Source organism: Pleurodeles waltl, chromosome 3_1 (assembly GCF_031143425.1).
Source record: "Pleurodeles waltl isolate 20211129_DDA chromosome 3_1, aPleWal1.hap1.20221129, whole genome shotgun sequence".
Lineage (NCBI taxonomy): Eukaryota > Metazoa > Chordata > Amphibia > Caudata > Salamandridae > Pleurodeles > Pleurodeles waltl.
The window spans coordinates 1988346959-1988368769 of record NC_090440.1 but is presented as its reverse complement, the minus strand read 5'-3'; the positions used below and the strand labels follow the sequence as shown (position 1 = coordinate 1988368769).

Genomic DNA, 21811 nt, shown 5'->3' with positions numbered 1-21811 from the left:
TTGTTTCCATACTTGCAAACCTACCAGGTCGTTTCTCATTCACTAGCAATCAGTATCACGCTTTCGGCACATTGAAAGGTCATAATCTGAACCAAATATTCTGATTGAAAACTGTCTTCCTGCAAAATCCTGTGGAACCTGCCGTTTTGTTTCAAGTTTTCCCCATTTTCCCTTGTGTAAGGCATTGCAGTAGTCCAAATGAGTGCTAATTAATGCTCTGCCTCTTAACATGTAAATCGATTTGCGTCAGGAAGTTGAACATCTCACCAAGATATCTGAGGATGACACTACCAGAGAAATCCATGTCTTGGCTTGAGCTTCAAAATGAAGGCTGTGAACAAGAATAATTCCCAGTGTTTTCACCACCTACACTTTCAGCACAGTATGATGTGAACTCAGAGGGCAAGTGTGTGCTGCTTTACTTGAACAGAGTAAGCGCTCTGGTGATTCTGTCCGATCTCCAGTAAAATTCACCCACTTCGTGCAGTCTGATAATGCGTAGCCATCTTGAAATGGTAATAATTGTCATTTAGTGCAGTGCCGAAAGCTCTGGAAGTAACGGTAGACTGTCTTTTTTGTGAGTTTACCAACTGTTTCTCTTACTTTTTAAACAAGTTAAAATGTGTTTGTTGCGGTAAACGAGAGCAGGAAAGGAAAGTATGGCTGCCGTTTCTTTACCTGTTTGAACTTTAACTTTCATACTGTAGTCCTCTGTCTGTTTCAGGAGCAGCCAACAGGTAACCTGTGTGTGTGTGTGTGTCTGTGTGTGAGACAGGGCCGGGAAAAGGCAGGCTGAATTTGATTGGTGGCTGATTTCTGATATGCAAATTTTTAAAGCATTGTGTCACCCGAGTTCTAGGGAGAACTCTTTCTTGCACAGAAATGCACGCGCATCTGCTGAATGCTATTTTGTGGTCTTATCTATATATTTATATGTTTTTTGACTTGATGCCCAACAGGTGCTTACTGTAGGTAAGAAGGGTTTCCACTTTTTCTGTCTGTGTGAGCTGGAAGTGGTTCAGGCAAGACTATACTTTCAGGGATCATTTCTATAGTTTTTAACTGAGGAAATGTGTTCGAAAGTGTCTGGTCTTCGCTAACCACGAGGAAGAGTTGTAGTGTTTTCTTCTGAGCGCGAAGCCAGTGGGCAGTGTTGCATTTGTGCAGCTGCTGTCTGCTATTGATGAACGTTCCTCTCTTCTTTTACGAAGAACTGGAGGAAGGAAACACAAACTGAGTGGTTAGCTTCTTGTTTCAGTTTAAGAGAGTACAGCATTTTAAACTTCTTTTCTTGGATATTTGATGGTTGCCAGATTCTCACTTGACTTGTATTTGCAATCACCTCTTTTGAGCTTTTTGGGGGCTTTCTTTTATAAACTGAGCTTTTCAAACGGTCTTTCTAATCGTAATTTGGTACATTTAAGTAAAGAGGGTCTTTTCAAATGGACCTGGGGAAGGGGAAGATTTACTCACCTTTTACGCAACTCAGCAGGACAACTTGAGGATAAAACGTAGAGAAACAAAGATATTTCTCCTTGTTGCTCCTCAGTTGGGAAGGCGTACGCGTTCCCAGGTTTACTACTCTTAGTAAATCTGGGAATGCATGAAAGAGCATGGGTGGATGCCTAAGATCACCCACTCCCTACCCATGGAACGCCTTCCCGGCAAACAGTAACGCAAGGCAGCGACTTGCGCTGCCATGGGTTACTCTAGATTTATTAAGACATGCAATGCCACGCAAGGTGGCCTTGCGTGGTTTAGTAAACCTCACTGATGCCCTGGTGTTGCCTTACGCTGTGATAACGCAAGCGTTTCATAAATCTGGGCCTCTATGTTTGATCTATTTTTAGAGTTTAGACATCTTCCACACAATTAGTGCCGCTCAGTGGCTTATCGCCCTGTCGAATTGACGTGGGAAAAAGGGGCTTTCTAATGCTAGTTAGTCTTTTTAGACTAAAACCAAGAGTAACACCCTGGTCACAGGTCCTAAAATGTATAAGGCTGTTGAGGATCTTAGACCGATGAGGACAAAGAACGCCGTCTTGGGCATTTGCTAAGGTGTTGCACGGGGACTCGCATAGCACAAAGTAACGTAAGCGTAAAGGATTGCATCTGATTACTTACCATAAAAGCCTGTAGGCGCAGCAGAAAATCATTCAGCTTCCCAGGAACGCTCGCACAACCTCTAGTACATCAAGGGCTAGATGTCTTAGGACATTGGAATTTTTTAAGATTCATTGGGGACAGTGAAGTTGCAACAATCAAATAATGGTTGGAATAAGCCATCTGGTCTAATATTCTAGCAAATGTCGTTTTTTTGGCTTTCCTGTTTAATTTAAAGCATTCTTACCTCATTGAACGAAATGTTGAGCTGTCAGCATAGGCGTCGTTCCTCTGCTGTCACATTAGTTAAATGCCCTGTCCCCTCGCTTTTGTCAATAACTCTCAACAGAAGACGTTTAATGATCCCTTTGGGCCCCTAATAATGTTCTCGTATGCTATATTAGAACACTGCAAGATTGATAGCCTCATGAAGAAAATCGGAATGCCAGCAGCTTTTAAACAGTAGAATAATCCCTGTACCTTGAAAATGGTAAAGCTGCAATGTGTGGAACCCCGGAGGCCGCCATTTTGGAGTTCAAACATGCCCCAATGCCGGGGAAACGAGGTGGGTGGGTTGGCGGCAGAGCGTGAATTGGAGAAGGTTCCGCTCTGGCGGCAGGCCAGTTGAGTGCTTCAAAACTTTGCCTAATCTTGGCTTTATAGGAGCCAGGAGCGTAGCCCGACTGCCTTCCCAGCAATGTCCTTTTTTAAAATAATGAAATAAATAGATAAGTAAATATAAAAACAAAAAACAAAGTAAGACTAAATTGTGGTACCCTCTAGCCTGCTGGAAGAGGGGATGTGGACTGTTTTTCGCCTTCAACTTGAGCCTGTCGTGCTGAAGCAATACTTTAGTTAGCGGCATAGACCACAGCAGCAGTTTTTAAAGTCTGTATCACTTACCATCTGAGAGCTAAGCCAGATGGCAGCAAAAATGCTGTTGTGACATCTTCCTGTGCCACTGGAACAGAGTGGCATAGCGTTATAAAAAGTTTCTGAAGAAAGAAACTGGAACTAGTGGGGCATATTTAAGAGAGGCTTGCACTGCAGTTGCGTGACTTCTAGTGACGCAACAGCGGTCAGACCTTTTAACCATATCTAGGAGATCACGCAAAGCCACTTGGCGTGGCTTTGAATAGTCCCGTAGATAGTGATTAAGGCAAGGCATTGTAAAGCGGTGCGCTGGCTTACTCTGCATTAGGGAGGCGATCCAAGGGCTTTGCAGTGTGTGTTCCAACGCAACACCCATATTGTTAGACGCATCCCCAAATTTACAGAGCCATGTAAATCTGGGAATGCACCAACACCTTACCCCTCCCCAGGGGAGGGTCAGTGAGGAGAAATATCTTTATTTCTCTTTGTTGTTTCCCCTTTCTATGTGTGCTGCGTTTTGCAGCACGCATAGGAAAAGGGAAAAGCCTCCCAAGATTGTTTTTGTGTAGGAAGGTGCCTCTTCCTTCACAAAAACAATTTTGCCTACAACGCAGACAACCTTGCACCATGGTGCAAGGTTGCCGGCGCTGGCTCTAGGCAGTCAAAATGGCTCCAGCGCAGTGGAAAAGGACAGTATTGCATACATATAACACATTATTGCCCGTTTTCTTTGACACAGGGCACAGCAATGTGACTTGCTGTGCTGCCCTGCGCCAAATATCGTAAATCTGCCCCAGTGTTTGTAAGTGTCAGAGAGTTGTTGCAGAAAAGCCCTGATCTGGAAAGGAAGGGCAGAGTTGTATTTATGAAACAACTGTCTTTTGTTGATGGCTGTTCCTTTCTTCATTTGAGGAAGGGCTGGATGACGGATACATTCACTGAAATGTTCGGTTCCTATTCTGAAGAATACTAGGATCAAAATTGTCCCGACAAGGATTCACTCCCCGGTGAACGGAATCTTCTGTACAAGAAAAATAAACCGTGTTTTGGATACTTCTATAATACAGAGATGCCTAAAAGTCATGGGGCCTGGAAAAGCTGCATATGTTCAAAGCGGCTGGTAGGACAAGGTGTTGCTGATGTGAAGGCTTTCTTTGATGTCAGGTATTCAGAGCTCATCTGAAAGTGGTAGGTTCCGTTGTAACCCGTGGTTCCTGCGGAATGCCATCGCCTTGTAAGGGTCTTACACGTGAACTGGGGGAGAGTTACTTTGTTTGGGGAGACTGATTGAAGACATTGCCATACATTTGATCTGTGGTGCAACTTTTCAAAATGTAAAGGTAGGTTGCTTGCTACACCTTTTGTTTCCATACTTGCAAACCTACCAGGTCGTTTCTCATTCACTAGCAATCAGTATCACGCTTTCGGCACATTGAAAGGTCATAATCTGAACCAAATATTCTGATTGAAAACTGTCTTCCTGCAAAATCCTGTGGAACCTGCCGTTTTGTTTCAAGTTTTCCCCATTTTCCCTTGTGTAAGGCATTGCAGTAGTCCAAATGAGTGCTAATTAATGCTCTGCCTCTTAACATGTAAATCGATTTGCGTCAGGAAGTTGAACATCTCACCAAGATATCTGAGGATGAAACTACCAGAGAAATCCATGTCTTGGCTTGAGCTTCAAAATGAAGGCTGTGAACAAGAATAATTCCCAGTGTTTTCACCACCTACACTTTCAGCACAGTATGATGTGAACTCAGAGGGCAAGTGTGTGCTGCTTTACTTGAACAGAGTAAGCGCTCTGGTGATTCTGTCCGATCTCCAGTAAAATTCACCCACTTCGTGCAGTCTGATAATGCGTAGCCATCTTGAAATGGTAATAATTGTCATTTAGTGCAGTGCCGAAAGCTCTGGAAGTAACGGTAGACTGTCTTTTTTGTGAGTTTACCAACTGTTTCTCTTACTTTTTAAACAAGTTAAAATGTGTTTGTTGCGGTAAACGAGAGCAGGAAAGGAAAGTATGGCTGCCGTTTCTTTACCTGTTTGAACTTTAACTTTCATACTGTAGTCCTCTGTCTGTTTCAGGAGCAGCCAACAGGTAACCTGTGTGTGTGTGTGTGTCTGTGTGTGAGACAGGGCCGGGAAAAGGCAGGCTGAATTTGATTGGTGGCTGATTTCTGATATGCAAATTTTTAAAGCATTGTGTCACCCGAGTTCTAGGGAGAACTCTTTCTTGCACAGAAATGCACGCGCATCTGCTGAATGCTATTTTGTGGTCTTATCTATATATTTATATGTTTTTTGACTTGATGCTCAACAGGTGCTTACTGTAGGTAAGAAGGGTTTCCACTTTTTCTGCCTGTGTGAGCTGGAAGTGGTTCTGGCAAGACTATACTTTCAGGGATCATTTCTATAGTTTTTAACTGAGGAAATGTGTTCGAAAGTGTCTGGTCTTCGCTAACCACGAGGAAGAGTTGTAGTGTTTTCTTCTGAGCGCGAAGCCAGTGGACAGTGTTGCATTTGTGCAGCTGCTGTCTGCTATTGATGAACGTTCCTCTCTTCTTTTACGAAGAACTGGAGGAAGGAAACACAAACTGAGTGGTTAGCTTCTTGTTTCAGTTTAAGAGAGTACAGCATTTTAAACTTCTTTTCTTGGATATTTGATGGTTGCCAGATTCTCACTTGACTTGTATTTGCAATCACCTCTTTTGAGCTTTTTGGGGGCTTTCTTTTATAAACTGAGCTTTTCAAACGGTCTTTCTAATCGTAATTTGGTACATTTAAGTAAAGAGGGTCTTTTCAAATGGACCCGGGGAAGGGGAAGATTTACTCACCTTTTACGCAACTCAGCAGGACAACTTGAGGATAAAACGTAGAGAAACAAAGATATTTCTCCTTGTTGCTCCTCAGTTGGGAAGGCGTACGCGTTCCCAGGTTTACTACTCTTAGTAAATCTGGGAATGCATGAAAGAGCATGGGTGGATGCCTAAGATCACCCACTCCCTACCCATGGAACGCCTTCCCGGCAAACAGTAACGCAAGGCAGCGACTTGCGCTGCCATGGGTTACTCTAGATTTATTAAGACATGCAATGCCACGCAAGGTGGCCTTGCGTGGTTTAGTAAACCTCACTGATGCCCTGGTGTTGCCTTACGCTGTGATAACGCAAGCGTTTCATAAATCTGGGCCTCTATGTTTGATCTATTTTTAGAGTTTAGACATCTTCCACACAATTAGTGCCGCTCAGTGGCTTATCGCCCTGTCGAATTGACGTGGGAAAAAGGGGCTTTCTAATGCTAGTTAGTCTTTTTAGACTAAAACCAAGAGTAACACCCTGGTCACAGGTCCTAAAATGTATAAGGCTGTTGAGGATCTTAGACCGATGAGGACAAAGAACGCCGTCTTGGGCATTTGCTAAGGTGTTGCACGGGGACTCGCATAGCACAAAGTAACGTAAGCGTAAAGGATTGCATCTGATTACTTACCATAAAAGCCTGTAGGCGCAGCAGAAAATCATTCAGCTTCCCAGGAACGCTCGCACAACCTCTAGTACATCAAGGGCTAGATGTCTTAGGACATTGGAATTTTTTAAGATTCATTGGGGACAGTGAAGTTGCAACAATCAAATAATGGTTGGAATAAGCCATCTGGTCTAATATTCTAGCAAATGTCGTTTTTTTGGCTTTCCTGTTTAATTTAAAGCATTCTTACCTCATTGAACGAAATGTTGAGCTGTCAGCATAGGCGTCGTTCCTCTGCTGTCACATTAGTTAAATGCCCTGTCCCCTCGCTTTTGTCAATAACTCTCAACAGAAGACGTTTAATGATCCCTTTGGGCCCCTAATAATGTTCTCGTATGCTATATTAGAACACTGCAAGATTGATAGCCTCATGAAGAAAATCGGAATGCCAGCAGCTTTTAAACAGTAGAATAATCCCTGTACCTTGAAAATGGTAAAGCTGCAATGTGTGGAACCCCGGAGGCCGCCATTTTGGAGTTCAAACATGCCCCAATGCCGGGGAAACGAGGTGGGTGGGTTGGCGGCAGAGCGTGAATTGGAGAAGGTTCCGCTCTGGCGGCAGGCCAGTTGAGTGCTTCAAAACTTTGCCTAATCTTGGCTTTATAGGAGCCAGGAGCGTAGCCCGACTGCCTTCCCAGCAATGTCCTTTTTTAAAATAATGAAATAAATAGATAAGTAAATATAAAAACAAAAAACAAAGTAAGACTAAATTGTGGTACCCTCTAGCCTGCTGGAAGAGGGGATGTGGACTGTTTTTCGCCTTCAACTTGAGCCTGTCGTGCTGAAGCAATACTTTAGTTAGCGGCATAGACCACAGCAGCAGTTTTTAAAGTCTGTATCACTTACCATCTGAGAGCTAAGCCAGATGGCAGCAAAAATGCTGTTGTGACATCTTCCTGTGCCACTGGAACAGAGTGGCATAGCGTTATAAAAAGTTTCTGAAGAAAGAAACTGGAACTAGTGGGGCATATTTAAGAGAGGCTTGCACTGCAGTTGCGTGACTTCTAGTGACGCAACAGCGGTCAGACCTTTTAACCATATCTAGGAGATCACGCAAAGCCACTTGGCGTGGCTTTGAATAGTCCCGTAGATAGTGATTAAGGCAAGGCATTGTAAAGCGGTGCGCTGGCTTACTCTGCATTAGGGAGGCGATCCAAGGGCTTTGCAGTGTGTGTTCCAACGCAACACCCATGTTGTTAGACGCATCCCCAAATTTACAGAGCCATGTAAATCTGGGAATGCACCAACACCTTACCCCTCCCCAGGGGAGGGTCAGTGAGGAGAAATATCTTTATTTCTCTTTGTTGTTTCCCCTTTCTATGTGTGCTGCGTTTTGCAGCACGCATAGGAAAAGGGAAAAGCCTCCCAAGATTGTTTTTGTGTAGGAAGGTGCCTCTTCCTTCACAAAAACAATTTTGCCTACAACGCAGACAACCTTGCACCATGGTGCAAGGTTGCCGGCGCTGGCTCTAGGCAGTCAAAATGGCTCCAGCGCAGTGGAAAAGGACAGTATTGCATACATATAACACATTATTGCCCGTTTTCTTTGACACAGGGCACAGCAATGTGACTTGCTGTGCTGCCCTGCGCCAAAATGTCGTAAATCTGCCCCAGTGTTTGTAAGTGTCAGAGAGTTGTTGCAGAAAAGCCCTGATCTGGAAAGGAAGGGCAGAGTTGTATTTATGAAACAACTGTCTTTTGTTGATGGCTGTTCCTTTCTTCATTTGAGGAAGGGCTGGATGACGGATACATTCACTGAAATGTTCGGTTCCTATTCTGAAGAATACTAGGATCAAAATTGTCCCGACAAGGATTCACTCCCCGGTGAACGGAATCTTCTGTACAAGAAAAATAAACCGTGTTTTGGATACTTCTATAATACAGAGATGCCTAAAAGTCATGGGGCCTGGAAAAGCTGCATATGTTCAAAGCGGCTGGTAGGACAAGGTGTTGCTGATGTGAAGGCTTTCTTTGATGTCCAGGTATTCAGAGCTCATCTGAAAGTGGTAGGTTCCGTTGTAACCCGTGGTTCCTGCGGAATGCCATCGCCTTGTAAGGGTCTTACACGTGAACTGGGGGAGAGTTACTTTGTTTGGGGAGACTGATTGAAGACATTGCCATACATTTGATCTGTGGTGCAACTTTTCAAAATGTAAAGGTAGGTTGCTTGCTACACCTTTTGTTTCCATACTTGCAAACCTACCAGGTCGTTTCTCATTCACTAGCAATCAGTATCACGCTTTCGGCACATTGAAAGGTCATAATCTGAACCAAATATTCTGATTGAAAACTGTCTTCCTGCAAAATCCTGTGGAACCTGCCGTTTTGTTTCAAGTTTTCCCCATTTTCCCTTGTGTAAGGCATTGCAGTAGTCCAAATGAGTGCTAATTAATGCTCTGCCTCTTAACATGTAAATCGATTTGCGTCAGGAAGTTGAACATCTCACCAAGATATCTGAGGATGACACTACCAGAGAAATCCATGTCTTGGCTTGAGCTTCAAAATGAAGGCTGTGAACAAGAATAATTCCCAGTGTTTTCACCACCTACACTTTCAGCACAGTATGATGTGAACTCAGAGGGCAAGTGTGTGCTGCTTTACTTGAACAGAGTAAGCGCTCTGGTGATTCTGTCCGATCTCCAGTAAAATTCACCCACTTCGTGCAGTCTGATAATGCGTAGCCATCTTGAAATGGTAATAATTGTCATTTAGTGCAGTGCCGAAAGCTCTGGAAGTAACGGTAGACTGTCTTTTTTGTGAGTTTACCAACTGTTTCTCTTACTTTTTAAACAAGTTAAAATGTGTTTGTTGCGGTAAACGAGAGCAGGAAAGGAAAGTATGGCTGCCGTTTCTTTACCTGTTTGAACTTTAACTTTCATACTGTAGTCCTCTGTCTGTTTCAGGAGCAGCCAACAGGTAACCTGTGTGTGTGTGTGTGTCTGTGTGTGAGACAGGGCCGGGAAAAGGCAGGCTGAATTTGATTGGTGGCTGATTTCTGATATGCAAATTTTTAAAGCATTGTGTCACCCGAGTTCTAGGGAGAACTCTTTCTTGCACAGAAATGCACGCGCATCTGCTGAATGCTATTTTGTGGTCTTATCTATATATTTATATGTTTTTTGACTTGATGCCCAACAGGTGCTTACTGTAGGTAAGAAGGGTTTCCACTTTTTCTGTCTGTGTGAGCTGGAAGTGGTTCAGGCAAGACTATACTTTCAGGGATCATTTCTATAGTTTTTAACTGAGGAAATGTGTTCGAAAGTGTCTGGTCTTCGCTAACCACGAGGAAGAGTTGTAGTGTTTTCTTCTGAGCGCGAAGCCAGTGGGCAGTGTTGCATTTGTGCAGCTGCTGTCTGCTATTGATGAACGTTCCTCTCTTCTTTTACGAAGAACTGGAGGAAGGAAACACAAACTGAGTGGTTAGCTTCTTGTTTCAGTTTAAGAGAGTACAGCATTTTAAACTTCTTTTCTTGGATATTTGATGGTTGCCAGATTCTCACTTGACTTGTATTTGCAATCACCTCTTTTGAGCTTTTTGGGGGCTTTCTTTTATAAACTGAGCTTTTCAAACGGTCTTTCTAATCGTAATTTGGTACATTTAAGTAAAGAGGGTCTTTTCAAATGGACCCGGGGAAGGGGAAGATTTACTCACCTTTTACGCAACTCAGCAGGACAACTTGAGGATAAAACGTAGAGAAACAAAGATATTTCTCCTTGTTGCTCCTCAGTTGGGAAGGCGTACGCGTTCCCAGGTTTACTACTCTTAGTAAATCTGGGAATGCATGAAAGAGCATGGGTGGATGCCTAAGATCACCCACTCCCTACCCATGGAACGCCTTCCCGGCAAACAGTAACGCAAGGCAGCGACTTGCGCTGCCATGGGTTACTCTAGATTTATTAAGACATGCAATGCCACGCAAGGTGGCCTTGCGTGGTTTAGTAAACCTCACTGATGCCCTGGTGTTGCCTTACGCTGTGATAACGCAAGCGTTTCATAAATCTGGGCCTCTATGTTTGATCTATTTTTAGAGTTTAGACATCTTCCACACAATTAGTGCCGCTCAGTGGCTTATCGCCCTGTCGAATTGACGTGGGAAAAAGGGGCTTTCTAATGCTAGTTAGTCTTTTTAGACTAAAACCAAGAGTAACACCCTGGTCACAGGTCCTAAAATGTATAAGGCTGTTGAGGATCTTAGACCGATGAGGACAAAGAACGCCGTCTTGGGCATTTGCTAAGGTGTTGCACGGGGACTCGCATAGCACAAAGTAACGTAAGCGTAAAGGATTGCATCTGATTACTTACCATAAAAGCCTGTAGGCGCAGCAGAAAATCATTCAGCTTCCCAGGAACGCTCGCACAACCTCTAGTACATCAAGGGCTAGATGTCTTAGGACATTGGAATTTTTTAAGATTCATTGGGGACAGTGAAGTTGCAACAATCAAATAATGGTTGGAATAAGCCATCTGGTCTAATATTCTAGCAAATGTCGTTTTTTTGGCTTTCCTGTTTAATTTAAAGCATTCTTACCTCATTGAACGAAATGTTGAGCTGTCAGCATAGGCGTCGTTCCTCTGCTGTCACATTAGTTAAATGCCCTGTCCCCTCGCTTTTGTCAATAACTCTCAACAGAAGACGTTTAATGATCCCTTTGGGCCCCTAATAATGTTCTCGTATGCTATATTAGAACACTGCAAGATTGATAGCCTCATGAAGAAAATCGGAATGCCAGCAGCTTTTAAACAGTAGAATAATCCCTGTACCTTGAAAATGGTAAAGCTGCAATGTGTGGAACCCCGGAGGCCGCCATTTTGGAGTTCAAACATGCCCCAATGCCGGGGAAACGAGGTGGGTGGGTTGGCGGCAGAGCGTGAATTGGAGAAGGTTCCGCTCTGGCGGCAGGCCAGTTGAGTGCTTCAAAACTTTGCCTAATCTTGGCTTTATAGGAGCCAGGAGCGTAGCCCGACTGCCTTCCCAGCAATGTCCTTTTTTAAAATAATGAAATAAATAGATAAGTAAATATAAAAACAAAAAACAAAGTAAGACTAAATTGTGGTACCCTCTAGCCTGCTGGAAGAGGGGATGTGGACTGTTTTTCGCCTTCAACTTGAGCCTGTCGTGCTGAAGCAATACTTTAGTTAGCGGCATAGACCACAGCAGCAGTTTTTAAAGTCTGTATCACTTACCATCTGAGAGCTAAGCCAGATGGCAGCAAAAATGCTGTTGTGACATCTTCCTGTGCCACTGGAACAGAGTGGCATAGCGTTATAAAAAGTTTCTGAAGAAAGAAACTGGAACTAGTGGGGCATATTTAAGAGAGGCTTGCACTGCAGTTGCGTGACTTCTAGTGACGCAACAGCGGTCAGACCTTTTAACCATATCTAGGAGATCACGCAAAGCCACTTGGCGTGGCTTTGAATAGTCCCGTAGATAGTGATTAAGGCAAGGCATTGTAAAGCGGTGCGCTGGCTTACTCTGCATTAGGGAGGCGATCCAAGGGCTTTGCAGTGTGTGTTCCAACGCAACACCCATATTGTTAGACGCATCCCCAAATTTACAGAGCCATGTAAATCTGGGAATGCACCAACACCTTACCCCTCCCCAGGGGAGGGTCAGTGAGGAGAAATATCTTTATTTCTCTTTGTTGTTTCCCCTTTCTATGTGTGCTGCGTTTTGCAGCACGCATAGGAAAAGGGAAAAGCCTCCCAAGATTGTTTTTGTGTAGGAAGGTGCCTCTTCCTTCACAAAAACAATTTTGCCTACAACGCAGACAACCTTGCACCATGGTGCAAGGTTGCCGGCGCTGGCTCTAGGCAGTCAAAATGGCTCCAGCGCAGTGGAAAAGGACAGTATTGCATACATATAACACATTATTGCCCGTTTTCTTTGACACAGGGCACAGCAATGTGACTTGCTGTGCTGCCCTGCGCCAAAATTTCGTAAATCTGCCCCAGTGTTTGTAAGTGTCAGAGAGTTGTTGCAGAAAAGCCCTGATCTGGAAAGGAAGGGCAGAGTTGTATTTATGAAACAACTGTCTTTTGTTGATGGCTGTTCCTTTCTTCATTTGAGGAAGGGCTGGATGACGGATACATTCACTGAAATGTTCGGTTCCTATTCTGAAGAATACTAGGATCAAAATTGTCCCGACAAGGATTCACTCCCCGGTGAACGGAATCTTCTGTACAAGAAAAATAAACCGTGTTTTGGATACTTCTATAATACAGAGATGCCTAAAAGTCATGGGGCCTGGAAAAGCTGCATATGTTCAAAGCGGCTGGTAGGACAAGGTGTTGCTGATGTGAAGGCTTTCTTTGATGTCCAGGTATTCAGAGCTCATCTGAAAGTGGTAGGTTCCGTTGTAACCCGTGGTTCCTGCGGAATGCCATCGCCTTGTAAGGGTCTTACACGTGAACTGGGGGAGAGTTACTTTGTTTGGGGAGACTGATTGAAGACATTGCCATACATTTGATCTGTGGTGCAACTTTTCAAAATGTAAAGGTAGGTTGCTTGCTACACCTTTTGTTTCCATACTTGCAAACCTACCAGGTCGTTTCTCATTCACTAGCAATCAGTATCACGCTTTCGGCACATTGAAAGGTCATAATCTGAACCAAATATTCTGATTGAAAACTGTCTTCCTGCAAAATCCTGTGGAACCTGCCGTTTTGTTTCAAGTTTTCCCCATTTTCCCTTGTGTAAGGCATTGCAGTAGTCCAAATGAGTGCTAATTAATGCTCTGCCTCTTAACATGTAAATCGATTTGCGTCAGGAAGTTGAACATCTCACCAAGATATCTGAGGATGAAACTACCAGAGAAATCCATGTCTTGGCTTGAGCTTCAAAATGAAGGCTGTGAACAAGAATAATTCCCAGTGTTTTCACCACCTACACTTTCAGCACAGTATGATGTGAACTCAGAGGGCAAGTGTGTGCTGCTTTACTTGAACAGAGTAAGCGCTCTGGTGATTCTGTCCGATCTCCAGTAAAATTCACCCACTTCGTGCAGTCTGATAATGCGTAGCCATCTTGAAATGGTAATAATTGTCATTTAGTGCAGTGCCGAAAGCTCTGGAAGTAACGGTAGACTGTCTTTTTTGTGAGTTTACCAACTGTTTCTCTTACTTTTTAAACAAGTTAAAATGTGTTTGTTGCGGTAAACGAGAGCAGGAAAGGAAAGTATGGCTGCCGTTTCTTTACCTGTTTGAACTTTAACTTTCATACTGTAGTCCTCTGTCTGTTTCAGGAGCAGCCAACAGGTAACCTGTGTGTGTGTGTGTGTCTGTGTGTGAGACAGGGCCGGGAAAAGGCAGGCTGAATTTGATTGGTGGCTGATTTCTGATATGCAAATTTTTAAAGCATTGTGTCACCCGAGTTCTAGGGAGAACTCTTTCTTGCACAGAAATGCACGCGCATCTGCTGAATGCTATTTTGTGGTCTTATCTATATATTTATATGTTTTTTGACTTGATGCTCAACAGGTGCTTACTGTAGGTAAGAAGGGTTTCCACTTTTTCTGCCTGTGTGAGCTGGAAGTGGTTCAGGCAAGACTATACTTTCAGGGATCATTTCTATAGTTTTTAACTGAGGAAATGTGTTCGAAAGTGTCTGGTCTTCGCTAACCACGAGGAAGAGTTGTAGTGTTTTCTTCTGAGCGCGAAGCCAGTGGACAGTGTTGCATTTGTGCAGCTGCTGTCTGCTATTGATGAACGTTCCTCTCTTCTTTTACGAAGAACTGGAGGAAGGAAACACAAACTGAGTGGTTAGCTTCTTGTTTCAGTTTAAGAGAGTACAGCATTTTAAACTTCTTTTCTTGGATATTTGATGGTTGCCAGATTCTCACTTGACTTGTATTTGCAATCACCTCTTTTGAGCTTTTTGGGGGCTTTCTTTTATAAACTGAGCTTTTCAAACGGTCTTTCTAATCGTAATTTGGTACATTTAAGTAAAGAGGGTCTTTTCAAATGGACCCGGGGAAGGGGAAGATTTACTCACCTTTTACGCAACTCAGCAGGACAACTTGAGGATAAAACGTAGAGAAACAAAGATATTTCTCCTTGTTGCTCCTCAGTTGGGAAGGCGTACGCGTTCCCAGGTTTACTACTCTTAGTAAATCTGGGAATGCATGAAAGAGCATGGGTGGATGCCTAAGATCACCCACTCCCTACCCATGGAACGCCTTCCCGGCAAACAGTAACGCAAGGCAGCGACTTGCGCTGCCATGGGTTACTCTAGATTTATTAAGACATGCAATGCCACGCAAGGTGGCCTTGCGTGGTTTAGTAAACCTCACTGATGCCCTGGTGTTGCCTTACGCTGTGATAACGCAAGCGTTTCATAAATCTGGGCCTCTATGTTTGATCTATTTTTAGAGTTTAGACATCTTCCACACAATTAGTGCTGCTCAGTGGCTTATCGCCCTGTCGAATTGACGTGGGAAAAAGGGGCTTTCTAATGCTAGTTAGTCTTTTTAGACTAAAACCAAGAGTAACACCCTGGTCACAGGTCCTAAAATGTATAAGGCTGTTGAGGATCTTAGACCGATGAGGACAAAGAACGCCGTCTTGGGCATTTGCTAAGGTGTTGCACGGGGACTCGCATAGCACAAAGTAACGTAAGCGTAAAGGATTGCATCTGATTACTTACCATAAAAGCCTGTAGGCGCAGCAGAAAATCATTCAGCTTCCCAGGAACGCTCGCACAACCTCTAGTACATCAAGGGCTAGATGTCTTAGGACATTGGAATTTTTTAAGATTCATTGGGGACAGTGAAGTTGCAACAATCAAATAATGGTTGGAATAAGCCATCTGGTCTAATATTCTAGCAAATGTCGTTTTTTTGGCTTTCCTGTTTAATTTAAAGCATTCTTACCTCATTGAACGAAATGTTGAGCTGTCAGCATAGGCGTCGTTCCTCTGCTGTCACATTAGTTAAATGCCCTGTCCCCTCGCTTTTGTCAATAACTCTCAACAGAAGACGTTTAATGATCCCTTTGGGCCCCTAATAATGTTCTCGTATGCTATATTAGAACACTGCAAGATTGATAGCCTCATGAAGAAAATCGGAATGCCAGCAGCTTTTAAACAGTAGAATAATCCCTGTACCTTGAAAATGGTAAAGCTGCAATGTGTGGAACCCCGGAGGCCGCCATTTTGGAGTTCAAACATGCCCCAATGCTGGGGAAACGAGGTGGGTGGGTTGGCGGCAGAGCGTGAATTGGAGAAGGTTCCGCTCTGGCGGCAGGCCAGTTGAGTGCTTCAAAACTTTGCCTAATCTTGGCTTTATAGGAGCCAGGAGCGTAGCCCGACTGCCTTCCCAGCAATGTCCTTTTTTAAAATAATGAAATAAATAGATAAGTAAATATAAAAACAAAAAACAAAGTAAGACTAAATTGTGGTACCCTCTAGCCTGCTGGAAGAGGGGATGTGGACTGTTTTTCGCCTTCAACTTGAGCCTGTCGTGCTGAAGCAATACTTTAGTTAGCGGCATAGACCACAGCAGCAGTTTTTAAAGTCTGTATCACTTACCATCTGAGAGCTAAGCCAGATGGCAGCAAAAATGCTGTTGTGACATCTTCCTGTGCCACTGGAACAGAGTGGCATAGCGTTATAAAAAGTTTCTGAAGAAAGAAACTGGAACTAGTGGGGCATATTTAAGAGAGGCTTGCACTGCAGTTGCGTGACTTCTAGTGACGCAACAGCGGTCAGACCTTTTAACCATATCTAGGAGATCACGCAAAGCCACTTGGCGTGGCTTTGAATAGTCCCGTAGATAGTGATTAAGGCAAGGCATTGTAAAGCGGTGCGCTGGCTTACTCTGCATTAGGGAGGCGATCCAAGGGCTTTGCAGTGTGTGTTCCAACGCAACACCCATGTTGTTAGACGCATCCCCAAATTTACAGAGCCATGTAAATCTGGGAATGCACCAACACCTTACCCCTCCCCAGGGGAGGGTCAGTGAGGAGAAATATCTTTATTTCTCTTTGTTGTTTCCCCTTTCTATGTGTGCTGCGTTTTGCAGCACGCATAGGAAAAGGGAAAAGCCTCCCAAGATTGTTTTTGTGTAGGAAGGTGCCTCTTCCTTCACAAAAACAATTTTGCCTACAACGCAGACAACCTTGCACCATGGTGCAAGGTTGCCGGCGCTGGCTCTAGGCAGTCAAAATGGCTCCAGCGCAGTGGAAAAGGACAGTATTGCATACATATAACACATTATTGCCCGTTTTCTTTGACACAGGGCACAGCAATGTGACTTGCTGTGCTGCCCTGCGCCAAAATGTCGTAAATCTGCCCCAGTGTTTGTAAGTGTCAGAGAGTTGTTGCAGAAAAGCCCTGATCTGGAAAGGAAGGGCAGAGTTGTATTTATGAAACAACTGTCTTTTGTTGATGGCTGTTCCTTTCTTCATTTGAGGAAGGGCTGGATGACGGATACATTCACTGAAATGTTCGGTTCCTATTCTGAAGAATACTAGGATCAAAATTGTCCCGACAAGGATTCACTCCCCGGTGAACGGAATCTTCTGTACAAGAAAAATAAACCGTGTTTTGGATACTTCTATAATACAGAGATGCCTAAAAGTCATGGGGCCTGGAAAAGCTGCATATGTTCAAAGCGGCTGGTAGGACAAGGTGTTGCTGATGTGAAGGCTTTCTTTGATGTCCAGGTATTCAGAGCTCATCTGAAAGTGGTAGGTTCCGTTGTAACCCGTGGTTCCTGCGGAATGCCATCGCCTTGTAAGGGTCTTACACGTGAACTGGGGGAGAGTTACTTTGTTTGGGGAGACTGATTGAAGACATTGCCATACATTTGATCTGTGGTGCAACTTTTCAAAATGTAAAGGTAGGTTGCTTGCTACACCTTTTGTTTCCATACTTGCAAACCTACCAGGTCGTTTCTCATTCACTAGCAATCAGTATCACGCTTTCGGCACATTGAAAGGTCATAATCTGAACCAAATATTCTGATTGAAAACTGTCTTCCTGCAAAATCCTGTGGAACCTGCCGTTTTGTTTCAAGTTTTCCCCATTTTCCCTTGTGTAAGGCATTGCAGTAGTCCAAATGAGTGCTAATTAATGCTCTGCCTCTTAACATGTAAATCGATTTGCGTCAGGAAGTTGAACATCTCACCAAGATATCTGAGGATGAAACTACCAGAGAAATCCATGTCTTGGCTCGAGCTTCAAAATGAAGGCTGTGAACAAGAATAATTCCCAGTGTTTTCACCACCTACACTTTCAGCACAGTATGATGTGAACTCAGAGGGCAAGTGTGTGCTGCTTTACTTGAACAGAGTAAGCGCTCTGGTGATTCTGTCCGATCTCCAGTAAAATGCACCCACTTCGTGCAGTCTGATAATGCGTAGCCATCTTGAAATGGTAATAATTGTCATTTAGTGCAGTGCCGAAAGCTCTGGAAGTAACGGTAGACTGTCTTTTTTGTGAGTTTACCAACTGTTTCTCTTACTTTTTAAACAAGTTAAAATGTGTTTGTTGCGGTAAACGAGAGCAGGAAAGGAAAGTATGGCTGCCGTTTCTTTACCTGTTTGAACTTTAACTTTCATACTGTAGTCCTCTGTCTGTTTCAGGGGCAGCCAACAGGTAACCTGTGTGTGTGTGTGTGTCTGTGTGTGAGACAGGGCCGGGAAAAGGCAGGCTGAATTTGATTGGTGGCTGATTTCTGATATGCAAATTTTTAAAGCATTGTGTCACCCGAGTTCTAGGGAGAACTCTTTCTTGCACAGAAATGCACGCGCATCTGCTGAATGCTATTTTGTGGTCTTATCTATATATTTATATGTTTTTTGACTTGATGCCCAACAGGTGCTTACTGTAGGTAAGAAGGGTTTCCACTTTTTCTGTCTGTGTGAGCTGGAAGTGGTTCAGGCAAGACTATACTTTCAGGGATCATTTCTATAGTTTTTAACTGAGGAAATGTGTTCGAAAGTGTCTGGTCTTCGCTAACCACGAGGAAGAGTTGTAGTGTTTTCTTCTGAGCGCGAAGCCAGTGGACAGTGTTGCATTTGTGCAGCTGCTGTCTGCTATTGATGAACGTTCCTCTCTTCTTTTACGAAGAACTGGAGGAAGGAAACACAAACTGAGTGGTTAGCTTCTTGTTTCAGTTTAAGAGAGTACAGCATTTTAAACTTCTTTTCTTGGATATTTGATGGTTGCCAGATTCTCACTTGACTTGTATTTGCAATCACCTCTTTTGAGCTTTTTGGGGGCTTTCTTTTATAAACTGAGCTTTTCAAACGGTCTTTCTAATCGTAATTTGGTACATTTAAGTAAAGAGGGTCTTTTCAAATGGACCCGGGGAAGGGGAAGATTTACTCACCTTTTACGCAACTTAGCAGGACAACTTGAGGATAAAACGTAGAGAAACAAAGATATTTCTCCTTGTTGCTCCTCAGTTGGGAAGGCGTACGCGTTCCCAGGTTTACTACTCTTAGTAAATCTGGGAATGCATGAAAGAGCATGGGTGGATGCCTAAGATCACCCACTCCCTACCCATGGAACGCCTTCCCGGCAAACAGTAACGCAAGGCAGCGACTTGCGCTGCCATGGGTTACTCTAGATTTATTAAGACATGCAATGCCACGCAAGGTGGCCTTGCGTGGTTTAGTAAACCTCACTGATGCCCTGGTGTTGCCTTACGCTGTGATAACGCAAGCGTTTCATAAATCTGGGCCTCTATGTTTGATCTATTTTTAGAGTTTAGACATCTTCCACACAATTAGTGCCGCTCAGTGGCTTATCGCCCTGTCGAATTGACGTGGGAAAAAGGGGCTTTCTAATGCTAGTTAGTCTTTTTAGACTAAAACCAAGAGTAACACCCTGGTCACAGGTCCTAAAATGTATAAGGCTGTTGAGGATCTTAGACCGATGAGGACAAAGAACGCCGTCTTGGGCATTTGCTAAGGTGTTGCACGGGGACTCGCATAGCACAAAGTAACGTAAGCGTAAAGGATTGCATCTGATTACTTACCATAAAAGCCTGTAGGCGCAGCAGAAAATCATTCAGCTTCCCAGGAACGCTCGCACAACCTCTAGTACATCAAGGGCTAGATGTCTTAGGACATTGGAATTTTTTAAGATTCATTGGGGACAGTGAAGTTGCAACAATCAAATAATGGTTGGAATAAGCCATCTGGTCTAATATTCTAGCAAATGTCGTTTTTTTGGCTTTCCTGTTTAATTTAAAGCATTCTTACCTCATTGAACGAAATGTTGAGCTGTCAGCATAGGCGTCGTTCCTCTGCTGTCACATTAGTTAAATGCCCTGTCCCCTCGCTTTTGTCAATAACTCTCAACAGAAGACGTTTAATGATCCCTTTGGGCCCCTAATAATGTTCTCGTATGCTATATTAGAACACTGCAAGATTGATAGCCTCATGAAGAAAATCGGAATGCCAGCAGCTTTTAAACAGTAGAATAATCCCTGTACCTTGAAAATGGTAAAGCTGCAATGTGTGGAACCCCGGAGGCCGCCATTTTGGAGTTCAAACATGCCCCAATGCCGGGGAAACGAGGTGGGTGGGTTGGCGGCAGAGCGTGAATTGGAGAAGGTTCCGCTCTGGCGGCAGGCCAGTTGAGTGCTTCAAAACTTTGCCTAATCTTGGCTTTATAGGAGCCAGGAGCGTAGCCCGACTGCCTTCCCAGCAATGTCCTTTTTTAAAATAATGAAATAAATAGATAAGTAAATATAAAAACAAAAAACAAAGTAAGACTAAATTGTGGTACCCTCTAGCCTGCTGGAAGAGGGGATGTGGACTGTTTTTCGCCTTCAACTTGAGCCTGTCGTGCTGAAGCAATACTTTAGTTAGCGGCATAGACCACAGCAGCAGTTTTTAAAGTCTGTATCACTTACCATCTGAGAGCTAAGCCAGATGGCAGCAAAAATGCTGTTGTGACATCTTCCTGTGCCACTGGAACAGAGTGGCATAGCGTTATAAAAAGTTTCTGAAGAAAGAAACTGGAACTAGTGGGGCATATTTAAGAGAGGCTTGCACTGCAGTTGCGTGACTTCTAGTGACGCAACAGCGGTCAGACCTTTTAACCATATCTAGGAGATCACGCAAAGCCACTTGGCGTGGCTTTGAATAGTCCCGTAGATAGTGATTAAGGCAAGGCATTGTAAAGCGGTGCGCTGGCTTACTCTGCATTAGGGAGGCGATCCAAGGGCTTTGCAGTGTGTGTTCCAACGCAACACCCATGTTGTTAGACGCATCCCCAAATTTACAGAGCCATGTAAATCTGGGAATGCACCAACACCTTACCCCTCCCCAGGGGAGGGTCAGTGAGGAGAAATATCTTTATTTCTCTTTGTTGTTTCCCCTTTCTATGTGTGCTGCGTTTTGCAGCACGCATAGGAAAAGGGAAAAGCCTCCCAAGATTGTTTTTGTGTAGGAAGGTGCCTCTTCCTTCACAAAAACAATTTTGCCTACAACGCAGACAACCTTGCACCATGGTGCAAGGTTGCCGGCGCTGGCTCTAGGCAGTCAAAATGGCTCCAGCGCAGTGGAAAAGGACAGTATTGCATACATATAACACATTATTGCCCGTTTTCTTTGACACAGGGCACAGCAATGTGACTTGCTGTGCTGCCCTGCGCCAAAATTTCGTAAATCTGCCCCAGTGTTTGTAAGTGTCAGAGAGTTGTTGCAGAAAAGCCCTGATCTGGAAAGGAAGGGCAGAGTTGTATTTATGAAACAACTGTCTTTTGTTGATGGCTGTTCCTTTCTTCATTTGAGGAAGGGCTGGATGACGGATACATTCACTGAAATGTTCGGTTCCTATTCTGAAGAATACTAGGATCAAAATTGGCCCGACAAGGATTCACTCCCCGGTGAACGGAATCTTCTGTACAAGAAAAATAAACCGTGTTTTGGATACTTCTATAATACAGAGATGCCTAAAAGTCATGGGGCCTGGAAAAGCTGCATATGTTCAAAGCGGCTGGTAGGACAAGGTGTTGCTGATGTGAAGGCTTTCTTTGATGTCCAGGTATTCAGAGCTCATCTGAAAGTGGTAGGTTCCGTTGTAACCCGTGGTTCCTGCGGAATGCCATCGCCTTGTAAGGGTCTTACACGTGAACTGGGTGAGAGTTACTTTGTTTGGGGAGACTGATTAAAGACATTGCCATACATTTGATCTGTGGTGCAACTTTTCAAAATGTAAAGGTAGGTTGCTTGCTACACCTTTTGTTTCCATACTTGCAAACCTACCAGGTCGTTTCTCATTCACTAGCAATCAGTATCACGCTTTCGGCACATTGAAAGGTCATAATCTGAACCAAATATTCTGATTGAAAACTGTCTT

The 21811-nt window shown here is 43.8% G+C and overlaps 5 non-coding genes across 5 annotated transcripts; all 5 read left to right on the top strand.

Annotated features, from left to right (window-relative positions):
• The first annotated feature begins 1024 nt into the window (after positions 1-1024).
• Positions 1025-1242, top strand: LOC138286126 (small nucleolar RNA U3). The gene has a single exon (XR_011201820.1). It is a non-coding gene; the product is annotated as a small nucleolar RNA U3 (small nucleolar RNA).
• A 4119-nt stretch (positions 1243-5361) lies between these two features.
• On the top strand, positions 5362-5579 carry LOC138286064 (small nucleolar RNA U3). Its single transcript, XR_011201760.1, has one exon. It is a non-coding gene; the product is annotated as a small nucleolar RNA U3 (small nucleolar RNA).
• A 4121-nt stretch (positions 5580-9700) lies between these two features.
• Positions 9701-9918, top strand: LOC138286125 (small nucleolar RNA U3). The gene has a single exon (XR_011201819.1). It is a non-coding gene; the product is annotated as a small nucleolar RNA U3 (small nucleolar RNA).
• Positions 9919-14039: 4121 nt separating this feature from the next.
• On the top strand, positions 14040-14257 carry LOC138286063 (small nucleolar RNA U3). The gene has a single exon (XR_011201759.1). It is a non-coding gene; the product is annotated as a small nucleolar RNA U3 (small nucleolar RNA).
• A 4121-nt stretch (positions 14258-18378) lies between these two features.
• On the top strand, positions 18379-18596 carry LOC138286062 (small nucleolar RNA U3). Its single transcript, XR_011201758.1, has one exon. It is a non-coding gene; the product is annotated as a small nucleolar RNA U3 (small nucleolar RNA).
• The last annotated feature ends 3215 nt before the right edge of the window (positions 18597-21811 follow it).